The sequence below is a fragment of the Diorhabda sublineata genome, chromosome 6 (genome assembly GCF_026230105.1).
Source record: "Diorhabda sublineata isolate icDioSubl1.1 chromosome 6, icDioSubl1.1, whole genome shotgun sequence".
Classification (NCBI taxonomy): domain Eukaryota; kingdom Metazoa; phylum Arthropoda; class Insecta; order Coleoptera; family Chrysomelidae; genus Diorhabda; species Diorhabda sublineata.
The window spans coordinates 15,482,239-15,494,859 of record NC_079479.1 but is presented as its reverse complement, the minus strand read 5'-3'; the positions used below and the strand labels follow the sequence as shown (position 1 = coordinate 15,494,859).

At 29.2% G+C, this 12,621-nt stretch overlaps 1 protein-coding gene across 5 annotated transcripts in view; it reads left to right on the top strand.

Annotated features, from left to right (window-relative positions):
* Nucleotides 1-12,621, top strand: part of LOC130444920 (extended synaptotagmin-2-like) — a 115,369-nt gene that overhangs the window by 40,942 nt on the left and 61,806 nt on the right. The window lies entirely within an intron of this gene.

Genomic DNA, 12,621 nt, shown 5'->3' with positions numbered 1-12,621 from the left:
TGTATTACCTACTTATACATTTATTTATAAACAATAACGTCACGCAACGCAACGCATGTTACGTGTAATCTTTGGGTAAAGAGCATAGTACAAAAAACAGGGATCATTACCTGTGATAGTTTGTTTCATTATACAGGGTGCTGTAGGCGTTACAACATCAAGAAAAGGTTTCGGTCATATATCAGAAACTGCTTTGTTTGAGGCATTGAACCCGAAACAAAAACATGAAAATTGAACTAATTAAGGAGTAAAACAAAAACGTTTATCGCATATTTATAAAACCCTATATTTGATATTAGAATTTTCAATCTATCTACTGATATAAGGGCTTGGAAGAATAGGAAATTTTTGTGCGCATATTTGGGTTTTATGTATGGAACGCTTCAATTATTTGTGTGCAACGCTCTTGTGATACGGCCGGTATTATGGTGGTATCTACATTGTTGTCAGATATTTCCTTTTTCCGGAAAAATAATGAGCTTTGTTATTTCAAATGAATCACCTTATATATTTAGTGTTATCAGAAATCCTTAAGAAATACTGATTATTTTTCATGTAATATTCTCTATACCTAAATGCCATAATTTCGCAGTTTTAGTTACATTTACAGTATCTCCACGAAAGTTACAATAAATATTGTACATTTGGCTGGCTACGATTGAATAAACTCGTTTAATTTGAATATTCTACAATAATTTATGTGCTATACAAATCTAATAACAACAACTGAAGACAAATATTTAAATATTTCTGTCATTTTAGAAGTAGATCCACATTTGTGAAGTAGAAAAATTACGAATTTTAGAAAACATACAGTAAAGGCGATTACAGCAGATGCTCAGAATGTTGTCCATTTACTTCAATAAAACAAGCCATGAGATTTGTAAAACTTTGCAATGCATTTGTGCTAGTCCTCAATTCTTCTTACCTCTGTGGTAATTATATCTTCCAATTCCTGAATATTGGCAGGTTTTGTTTTATAAAAGATGTTTTTTAAGTGAACCCACAGGAAATAGTCTAAAGTATTCATGCCGAATGATCGAGTGGGCTATTTGTTAAAACCACATCTTTGAATCACCACACACGCATAGTGAGGTGGGGTACCATCTTGTTGTAGCCAAATATTGTCGTTTGGGATATTGTTATTGTCTAATTTCTAATAATGAAGTTTTTTTTTAAATGTAATTGAAAATACTTGGATTTGGCAATATCTGAGCCAACTCAGGTATAATACTATTTTCCAATAAATATAAATAGGCCAAGCCATTTAAGTGTCAGTAATTCAATGAAAAAGAGACCAATTATTTTGTCGCTCAGCCCATAATTCCGTTTTTGGCATATTGGGTGTGGGAATCACGCATCCAACTAGGATAGTTACGTGACAAGTATCTACGATTGACGTTTCCATTAATACAAAAAGTAGCCTCATCGCAAAAGAAAACATTAATTAAAAAATTTGGATCGTTTTGATTGCAATATTTTTCCATCATTAGGTTTGCAAACTCTTCACGTCTATCAAAATCGTCATCTTGAACCAACGTTATTTTGTATGGTTATGTACGGATGGAATTTATTATCACGTAAAATTTCCATTACGGATGTTTGGGAAATATCAAGTTCCTTGGATATTTCTCTAGTTCTCAAGAATGGATTTGCTTCTAACAGGACGCAAACATCTAATAGTCCAAGAGCTGGCGGCAAAAATCGCAAGGTCAAGTACTGGAACACCTAGCGACGGCGCGCTTTGATGTATGTAAAATGACGACATGCTCTACAAGTGTACAGTAATAATTGAAAATTGGCAAGTTTATAGCATAAAAAAAACGGGAGAAAGTGGTCAGACCGGATTTTTGTGGAACACGGCGAGTCAGCACACCACATAAGTTGTCGGTGTCGGTGCAAGAGCTTAGTAATGACTGAAAATTTCCGTACTACTTTATTATTATGTATAATGTAATAAAAAAATAGACCACAAATTAATGGAACGGAGGTAGTCAGCAGTCGCTCAAAGTGCGGATATCGAATATGCGTGGTTGTTCGAAGCGCGTAGGGACATATCAATTTCCTGCTTTATAAAATTACAAAATTGTAATAGAAAAAATTATTTTAATATAAATATAAATAATTTATTATCTTTATTACATAAAAATCATAGCTTATAAAAAACATATAAAAAAACTGTAGCTTCCTTGATTGTTCGTATCTGAATTTGTTTCTTGTTTCGTCGATGCTTTATTCTTGCTCACAAATCTATAAAGAAATAATTTATTATTATAAACAAGATATTTATTTAGAAATAAAATAATTGACATAATCATTTGTAAAAGTAAAGAGTTACAATTTAAATTTACCTTCATTTGATTTGGTTGAATGATTACGTCTTTCACGAACGTTGATTTCCTTCGAACTAGTCGGCCATCAACATCTTTCCAACCATTTTATGTTGTATTAGTTAGAATCTTGTGAGCATTCCTCCAAATATTAGAAATGTAAGCGGCAAGTTGCAAGTGTTTTCTAAGCTCCGCTTCGCACGGCACGCGGCGGTAGACTCGAAGTATCAACATTCTTGGCTTTTTTTTTAAATACATATTCTTCATCTTTGTATGCATACGTTTTGGTAAACAATGCGAGTCGAGCTTCATTAACGGTATTAACTTTTTTGAAGTTATATAAACAGCAAACGAATTCCTGTATTTTATTGAATATTTGCGTATAATCGTTGTCCTCTATATTGCTTAATTCAGCGAAAGCTTGTTGAAATTCCAGTGATCCTTGTAGGATATTAAAAGGACGTTTCTTGCCTGGCAGAGCAGCGCAGAGTTTCCGAGATGGGAGTATGATTGTGTGACATTAATATAACGTTTATGATTGCCAACGTCGGCTTCGATCCAAATTTTGTAGTTATTATTAACATTATTCATATTTGCAATCATTATAATAAAAATAGCAGTATACGAACATTTGATACATACATTTAATTCATTGATGGTTTGTATGTTGCAAACATTGTCGACAATTTTTGTGTCAGTTTCGTCGTGCGCTGGGCAACTGAATGGCTCATCTATAGTTTTTTTTACTTCATCATTTAAAACTTCAAATTTGTAGCACTCATCGAAATTTAAATAGATTATTTGGTCTCCAATGAAAGGGACCATTTCATTTTTTTCCCAATCTGAAATTAGGAACGACACTAAGGCTTCTTTGAACTTCAAATTACGAAGCTATTTCACAAAATCTCCCAGACGATTTTGATCTCCTCAGTGTCTTTTATTGACGGCGACTCATATGTATCGAAGATTATAGCGATGGTTTTTTGCATTTTGCTTCAGTAGGGATTGTAATATTTGTTTAGAAATATTTCCGAATGTCAAAGGTATATCTTTCAGTAAGTACAAAAAGAAACCATACATTACAATTATATCTAGGTAAGGAGGATGTATGCTTTCAATTTGAATTTCCAGTATCTTTAATAAAGCCGACTTATCTGTTTTGCAAATTGTACTGTCAAGATGACATAAAGATAAGGGCACTGGCATTAACAGGAATGATAAAACGCTTAGATGCCACACTAAACGCTTCTCAAATTGAGAGAAGCGAGAATTTTCGAATTTTTGAGCGATTGGTGACAACCTCCGTTCCATTAATTTGTGGTCTGACTATTTTTTTTATTCCATTATACATAATAATAAAGCAGTACGGAAATTTTCAGTTATTACTAAGCTCTTGCACCGACATCATTCCGGCGACAACTTGGCGTGCTGACTCGCCGCGTTCCACAAAAATCCGGTCTGACCACTTTCTCCCGTTTTTTTATGCTATAAACTTGCCGATTTTTTATTATTACTATACACTTGTAGAGCATGTCGTCATTTTATATATCAAAGCGCGCTGACGCCAGGTGTTCCAGTACCTGACCTTGCGTGTGGGTGCTGACTCAAGTACACCCTCAATACTAAATCATTGAAGTATGGGCCATTACTAAACTATTACCGATTTTTGCCGCCAGCTCTCCGACTATAAAGATTTGTTTTACTAATTTACTGCCAGTAGATCTTGTTATGGGATTTTGGTTAGGATATAAATTATTGAAGATATTACACTTTCTTGTTGACTTCAACGCATATCACTATATCCTAATATCATTACAATATCAATTCGTTCTTTATCGGATAAACGAACCATTGTGACTTTCATTAAACTTCAATAAACAACAACAATAATTTATTAAAACGTTATTTTAGCAGTAATAGCCACCAAAATGTATTATTTTAAATTCGGCGGAGATAACTCAAATGTAGCTGTTGCTTTGGAAATAATGTATTTTTAAATGAACTCGCGGGAAATAACGCATAACACAGACAAACGTCGTTTTTTGGAATATATTCATTATCTGAAAGTCTAAAATTATTAAATTTCAATATTAAAAGTTTATTCAAAATAATCAGGAAAACTCGATGTACTATTCACCAATAAATTAAAATATGCGGGATCAAGTTTTCTTCCGAGTAGAAAATTTAAAAATTATTTTCTCGCCTATTTTACCTGCCCACACATTATTTGAGAATATGGGTGGAGGACTCTTTCGCCAAACGAGAATTTTTACAAGACCTGTATTTACAATTATGCCGATTTGAGTTTCCAATAATACAAAAATTGGCTTCATCTGAACATAAATTTATTTAAAAATACTTGATCATTTGGATCGCAATATTTTTCTATAGTTAACAAACCCTTTACGTCTGTCAAATTCATGATTCAACCTCTGTTTGCATGGAATTACAGATGTTCGCAAAATATTAAGTTGTCAGCACCAATTTATTTACACTACAATGGTTGTCTAGATCTTCCAATATCATTTGCAGACGGCAGTCATGTGAGGATCAATCAATATTTCATAAATACGTATGGCAAATTGAGAAATGAAAAATAATGTTTAGATCCCGTACAAAATTCAGTAAACATCTAACAAACCGTCAGTCCACGTGGACTCTCATCTCCACTGTTTAAGATATGCATGTTTTTAAAAGTATTTTTAAAAATAATAAATTTATAATGGTATCTACACCTATGGTAGATCAAAAATTGTCGGTAAGGGTTTTTATAACCTTCAATTGATATTGGAAGAACTTAATTAAAATTTACGAGTCGAAAACGATTTTGCGCACGAGCGATAGGGAGGGATAGCCGTAAAGTTCGAGAGTAGTAAATATATTCTTGGATTTTTATCAACCCTTAACCGAAAATGTGGCACTTTTAGAACACCATAGGAAAGAGATTGTCTAAGAGACTACTATAGTTGGTTGCTAGAAAAATAAGTACATTTTTGGAAAAATGTACTTATTTTCACCGTTTTTTCTTATTCAAATAACAGTATACCATCATCAACAAAACCACTGTCATTGCCATGTGTTGCTATTAAACGTCTGCCTTTCCATGATGTAGCTCTCAATCCTGTTCCTAGTCCCTCAAAGAAAGCTTGTCTAAAATTGTTAACCGTCTTATCTTGGTATATTTTTCCTACAGTGTGCCTGTTACTGTTAACCCAAGTTCGTCCAAATAAAAAATAGTTTTCCCTCCCTCCCGGAGTTTCTTATCGTCCGTAAATAAGACCTTCTCCAACTCACTATTTCTTCCGAATCTTTTAAATGTGAATTTTTACGTTGTTTTTACCAACAAAAATTTTGTTCATGTAGAACCTGCCAAAGCTTATTTCTGCTTATTGGTGGCCATCCAACTTCCAAAAAGGACGCCAAAATTTTATCAAGGGTAGGAATTTTCTTTTTTAAGTAAAATGAGTGGACTTTCCTGCGGATTGCATATTTGCAATCTTCATCGATGTAAATCTTTGGCCTTCTTGACCGAGACTTTGGACCACTTAAACATCCACTTGCTTTCCTTTTCTTAAGAAGTTTGTAGACCGTTGTAGACCTGTCGCCTTCGAACACATACTTGTTAGATCTTCCACACTCACTGAAGGGTACTGATATTTTAATGCACCATATACATTTAAAGCCATGGCTTTCTCGTTAACAGAGAGTGCATGCGTCTTCACTTTAGGTATTGGGGTATAGTTTTCAAAGGTCGACATATTGAATATTCACTAAAGTTTTGTAAACGTTTCTGTGACAAACACTGCGCCAGTTGTGTCTGTCTGGTATAGGTATAAAGGGCATGAAATATTTACCTGTCAACATCATTCATCATTCCTTTCTTAAAATACCCCAAAGAAATTGCTTTGGTCGATAACTAAATATAGTTAGAAATTTCAACTTGATGCAATATATTTTTAGAAAATAAATGTTGCATTCATTTGCTAAGGTTTAATAAAATAAAATAATAGATTGTTCTTAAATGTGACTACAGCTATGTTGGCCAGGATTCGTTAAACTATTTGCAAATTTTTGTCCATTGTGTCACCACCTTTGTTGCAGTTTAGTAAGCAATAATTTCAGTCTTTTGCGATTTTTCCTGATATTCCGCATTTTCACTTTCCCTATTTTCGTTTCTCAAATTTTTCATAGCCCAGTTTCCCCTATCAGTGTCATCTTCCTCGTTTTCTGAAATTTCAGAGGTACTCATATTCGGATTGCAAATACTCATCTTCTACGATTTTGTCTATATCGCTTGCGTCATCTTCAGCTTCATGTAACCACTGTATTGTTAAATTAATTATATTGTGAAAAAACTCACACTAGTTGCATGTAGAAAATTCTTGAGGGACATTTTATAAAACGCAATTGTATTAACTATCGTAAACACTTCATCAGCATTTATTTTATTATAAATCTGAATTATTGTAAACAACTTCGCAATGAATATACGTATCACTCTTGAATATATAGTTCATTCAATATTTATAGTTAGTTCGCTATTGAGATTAATTGTATTCATTCAAATTCATAAAAATATTGTAATTTTATGTAAAATAATTTTTTTAAAAATAATTTTCGAAAAGCGAAAATTATAATTGGCGCAGTCACAGTAGGATAGTGCGGTCGCGAGTTTTACGCAAAGTGCGATAAAGGTTCGGGCTAAGTACTTCAGTACCTCAGCACTAAATCCACGAGCTCTACGAAGGACAGGACTTCAAATAATTGTAAGGGCCAAGTTCCTATTTTTATTCCTTTTATTATCTATCCTTATCAAACTTTGAATAAGGAAGAGATAATCTTATAATTTTTATGAACGATTTAGATAACTTATAGAATACATTTGGTAATTTAAACTTAAAAGAGAATTCAGAAAAAATGGCAACTTCAAATCCGAAAACCCTAAATTGGGAATTATTTAAACTAAAACTAGAAAATATCAAACCGTATGATGGAAATAAAAATACTTTAAACAAATTCATAAATAGATGCGAGAATTTAATAGAGACGTATTCGGTATATAATGATCAGGATATTAATAATCATGTCTTGGAATGTATCCGAGAAAAATTAATTGACAAAGCTGAATTAATGGTAGGAAATAGGATCGAATTAAATACCTGGTTTAAACTAAAAGAAGCGTTGATACAATGTTTCGCAGATAGGCGCGATTTAGACTGCATACTGCAGGAATTAACAAGAACAAGACCGTTTAAAAACGAAAACTTAATAACATTTGGTAAAAGGCTACAATTACTAAAAAGTCAAACGATACAAATAATTAGTAACAATTTAAACTTAGGTGAAATTGACAAGGGATGTCAAATCAATCATTGCGAAAAAACAGCCTTTAACACCTTTATAGCAGGATGTTCAGGTACCATACGCAATAATATGTACTTGAAAAAGCCTAACTCGTTAGAGGATGCTATGGCTTATGTTGATGAGCTCGATAATTTTGAAAAACTTTACGGCCAATTTTATGAGCCTAGAGTTAGATACAACAACAATAATAATAACAATAATTTTAAAACTAATTCAATAAATAATAATAGAAATAATAATAACAACCCCTACTATCAAAAATATCAACAATATGATAATAATTATAACAGAAACCAATTTAACAATAATCAAAGATATAATAACAACAATAATTATAATAATGAAAGATATAATAATAATAATAACAATTATAATAATTTTCCTAGTCAACTGATAAATGTAAATCCCATGCCACGAGAAGGCAAAACTATCCTACAAACGCACAAGTATTTGGTACCAGGAAAAATGTTTTCCGTCCAAACCAAATACCTGAAAACGGTTTGCCAAGACCAGAACCGATGTCTACGACATCGAGAAATTTTTCCGATAATCCTAGTAGACGTGTAAATAATAATAATAATAATAATAATTATAATAATGATAATGATACAAAAAATAATAGATATTTCAAATCACGAAATGAACGACCAAATTTTACATCAGAAGAGTTATACAATAATAATTATAAAGATAACGAAGAAGAAGAAGAAATAATTGATTTCCAAAATTTATTTGAGCTAGAAGAAAATAATGATCAAACCGTAAATTTACGAAAAGAGCCTCGGGAAAAAGAATCAAAAACAGAAGAAATAAATTTTACTCCTAGTGATCCATTAGCATACTTTAAAAATTTCATAGAAACTAACGAACCAGAATCCACTGAACAAGTAATTGAAATAAATTTCACATCTAATATTTCATCACCAAAAACTCAAAAAATCATAAAAATGAAAGAATCGGAATTAAATCATTGTAAAGAAATAATTGAAAAAGTAGAACTAGATCTCAGTAAATTATTTGATCAAGAAGAAAAAGATAAATTATATGTAACAGAAAAGAATTCAGAAGAAAATATTATAATGGTAGGAGAAATGAATAATAATACAAAAGGAGAAGTAGAATTATTTGATAAAGTGGAATTAAATGTAGAATTACAATATACGGAATTAGATGAATTCAAAATGAATGAAAAGGATAATGAAATTGAAGTAAAAGAAAATGTAATAGAATTAAATAGAAAAATAAATGAAATAAATAATGATATGACAATGGACGAAAAAGATATAAATGATGTTATAAAAATAGATAATTCTATATTAGAAAAAGAATGTTATGTTATAAAACCTGAATTAAATACAAATATATTGGATATACAAAATCAAAATAATATGATTGATAAAAGAGAAATAAATAATGAAAATGACGAAGTTGAGATTAATTATGAAACAATTAATATAGAATTTGATAGAAATAATAATGAAATAAGTTAAAAATATTTCAATAGAAAATTAAATGCTATACTAAATGAAAGTTTAAATGAAGAACTATTTTGGAAACGTAGATATTATCATTCATTAAAATGGTACGAAATTCAAGAAATTATAAAATGGATTTTTATACAAAGACCTTTCTTTCTTTTTTATTATTATGTTATAAGAATAGATAAGATTTAGAAATAATAGATAATAAATAAGTAAAATATAAAAAAAAATTAGTAAACTTTTAGAAACCATAATAATAAAAAGTTATTTATTATTATTATTATTATTATATATATATATATATATATATATATATATATATATATATAAGAAACTTAACAATGTAATTCATAACTTTGTTTATTTAACTAATGGAAAAAGAAAATAATATAAATAAATTTAAATAATCAATGTAACACAAATGAAACGTTTAAGACAATTTATATGATTTTGAATAAGCCTCTTAGTGTTTATCCTAACAACAAACCAATATGAAATTCATAATTTTAATTATTTGAAAGAGAACGAAAAAATAATTAACTGAAAAATATTATTTGCCTAAAATGTTACAAGATATAGAAAATTTTGTTAATAATTGCCAAATATGCCAAAAGAATAAATATGATAGAAGTCCACCAGTAATTAAATTCAATTTAACACCAACAGCCCGTAAACCATTTGATCATATACATATAGATACTTTTAAAATAGCAAATCAGTCATATTTAACTATAATAGAGGCTTTATCTCGTTACGGTCAAGCATATTCAGTATCAAGTGTGAATGGAACCTCAGTTGTTGATAATATATTAAATTATGTTACTCATCACGGTTTACCTTATAAAATTACAGATGATTGTGGTTCAGAGTTCAAGAACAACAACCTACAAGATTTTAGCAAATTGCACAAAATTGAGTTACATTATACAACGTTTAAAAATAGTAATTCCAATTCACCTGTAGAACGTTTTTACTCTAGTCTTATTGAACATTTTAGATATATAAAAGAAATCAATAAAGATTTAACTCCTAATCAATTAATAAAACATTCAATATTGGCATATAATAATTCGATTCACTCTGTAACACAATTTACACCATTTGAAATTATTAAAGGTCATATAAATAACCCCGATCCGTTTGATCTAGACGATCATTTAATAATATCCAATTATATACAAAATCATAAAGAAACGTCAAAATTATTATATGAAAAAATTAAAGATAGAAATGCTAATATTAAAGAAAAAATAATAAATAAGAGAAACGAAAACAGAAATGATCCACCTTCCTATGAAAATCAAGACATAGCTTATATAAAAACAAAATTCCGAGATAAAAAATTACCCAAATTTAAAAAGGCAGAAATTGTAAAAGACTCTGGCATATTATTAGAAACAAATAAAGGAACTTATCTTAAAAATATAATTGGAAAACCAAAAATTAAAACAGAAAAAATTGTTACAGAATAATGAAGCTGATACAGTATTAATATTACTACTACTTTACAAGACGACCAAGACAGAAGTAATAACAATTACAAACGTAAATAATATGTTATTACCCATTAATTTAGGAATTAGTAATCTTATATATACTAAACACACTTTTATATATTATATAGATTTAGAATTTATTCATAAACAAATTAATAATTTGAAACAATACTATTATAGCTTAAAAAATAATTTATCTCAAGCAAACGCTACAAATCCTATTTCATATCATAATTTAGCTGAACAATCATTATGTAGAACAGAAATTTTAATTAATACTTTAGACAAAAAATCAAAAAATATTTATCCGCATTTAAGATTAAAAAGAGGACTAATAAATGCACTAGGAAAAATAGATAAATGACTTTTTGGAACTTTAGATTCAGATGATGAAGAACGATACGATAATGCTATAAATGTTTTACAACAAAATCAAAAACACATAATTCATGAAGTAAATTTATAAATATCGCTACAAAAAAAATTAATTGATCATTATAATAAATCGATAACGACTCTATGGAATAATCAACAAAAACTTTCTGATAATTTAGAGAAATTTCCATTTCGATTGAAAATAAAATAATAACTTTGAATAATTTTATAACATTTCACAGTACAATTTCACAGATTAATTTGGACTGTCAAAGTTTAATTACACTGATTGACAATATTGAAAATGCAATAACATTTTCTAAATTAAATACAATTCACAGTTCTGTTATATCAAGTCAAGAAATTTTGGAAATGATGAAATATTTAGGTACTATTTACAATAAAGAACAAATCCCAAAATTAAATAATATTTTAACGTATTATCTCTTTCTTGGTTCACAAGTAACCTTTTCCAAATCTAAAATAATATTTGCTACCCATGTTCCAATCCTTACACCTAAAACCTATGAATTTTTCCATTTATATCCTATAATCCAAAATCATACGATATTTATCCCTCCTCAACCTTACTTGGCCAGAAATAAAGAATAAGTCAATTTTATTAAAGAAGAATGTCCAGCATTAGAAGAAAAATATTATTGTAAAGAAACATTCAAGTTAAAAGATAATTGTACTATTGAACTGTTAAACAGACACTCTGGTGAAAATTGTGTTGTTAGTGAAATTAATCTTCAAGAAACTATATTGGAACAAGTGACAAATAATGAACTTTTAATAATTCCAAAATCAGAAACTGAAGTGATATCTAAATGTGTTTCAGACCGTTATTTTAAAATCAGTTATCCATCAATTGTAAAAATTCCAAAGAACCTGTAGTATCCAAATAGAAAGTGAAATTTTCTCAACTAATATACAAATCAAAAAAAGGAAAATCGATAATACTACCAAAATTAAACCTCAAATTTTTAAATAATCAAATTTATAAATCTCTGAATTTAACCAATATAGATTTTGACAAATTATACGAAATCAATAAAATTGCTAGAAACATAAAACCAATTCGTGAAATTTATAATCCGCCAAGCCATGTATCGATTGGACTATTAATTATAATAATAATAATAATAATTTGTGTAATTTTAATAACATTTTGGTTAATTCGTAAATATAAAAGTAAATTGGTAAGAAAACAAAAAATTGAAGAAAAGAAGAAAGAAACCATCGAATTAGAAGAGAGAAGACAACAGGACATGAAAAATACCTCCGTAATTTTTCATTCTTAAGGATGGAGGAGTTACATGTAGAAAATTCTTGAAGGACATTTTATAAAACGCAATTGTATTAAATATCGTAAACACTTCATCAGCATTTATTTTATTATAAATATGAATTATTGTAAACAACTTGGTAATGAATATATGTATCACTCTTGAATATATAGTTCATTCAATCTTTATAGTTAGTTCGCTATTGAGATTAATTGTATTCATTCAACTTCATAAAATATTGTAATTTTATGTAAAATAAATTTTTTAAAAATAATTTTCGAAAAGC